Here is a 1,151-nt window from a genome sequence, read left to right as displayed (position 1 = left end):
CGGGTCTCCCATCAGAGCAGGGATGCGCCCCGGCGGAGGGGAGCAGCGAGGTCCCCATCTCCCCGGCCTCTCCGCAAACACCGTCCCAAGGTACCGCGGGGAAAAAAAACCAGGTACACTGCGTACGGGGTAGCTGCCTTCACTCCAGCAGAAGAGGAGATGGACTTAAGACGGGGCTATTTCAGGTTCGATCGATGATCAGCTGGAGCGAAGGGGCCGGGGAAGGAGAGGGCAGCGAGGTGCAGCCCGGGGAAGGAGGGCGATTAATCCAATACCGCGGCTGCTGTGGGAAGCCAGGAGGCTTCGGGAAAAGCCGCAAGCCCACGGCAGCCCCGATGCCGACGATGCAGCAGGGAGCGGGCGCAGGGGGAATCTGTCTCGCTGCTGCTTTGCTGCCTCCTGCCAAGCCGCTTTCACGCGGTTCTCTTCTGCCTCCTCTCCCAGCCGTCCCGCCCAAGGCCATGGCTTTTTTTTCCTGTTGATCCAGGCTAATGATACGGAGCAAACTGTGTTTTCTCTCTGCCCAGAGGTACAAAACCACACAGGCAGGGCAGGGAAGGGTTCCCAAGCGCAGGATTTCCCTCCGGCTCCCAAGGAGCCTTATACTAAAGAAGGCAGCAGCACTTTGCCAGCCCCGTTTCTGCTCCCAGCAAGCCCCCGTATGGCCCGTGTCCCCGGCCGGTGGTGATATCCTTGGATACACAACACAACCTGCTGACAGACTGACTCATCGGCTGCTGCATCCCATCGGCATCCTCAGCAGCCGGCTCCTGCATTGCCAGCACAAACCCACGTGCTGCAAACGCCCAGTGCCTCCCTAGGGAGGGAGATGGGTCAAACTAGAGGCAGAGCCGGTGTCTGGATGTGGTCCCTGCCATCACCTCCCGCATCCCCGGTCCAGCTCCAGCCTCCGTTGTGCTCGCCCAGCGAATGCCGGTGGGGAAAGGCGGCGGGAGGCTCGCAACCTTGGATTCCTCCGGATTTACCACTGTCCACGGCAGCCTTGGAAAGGCACCGAGCAGCGAACGCGTGTGGCAGCTCAGACCCACCGCCGTTGTGCCACGAAACACCAAAGACTGCAGGCAGCGTTTCACGGCGGGGGGGCGGCCAGAGGCACAGCGATCCAGCTCTCATAAACACACCCGGGGGCT

This window comes from Larus michahellis, chromosome 4 (assembly GCF_964199755.1).
Source record: "Larus michahellis chromosome 4, bLarMic1.1, whole genome shotgun sequence".
Classification (NCBI taxonomy): domain Eukaryota; kingdom Metazoa; phylum Chordata; class Aves; order Charadriiformes; family Laridae; genus Larus; species Larus michahellis.
This window is presented reverse-complemented; position numbering follows the sequence as displayed.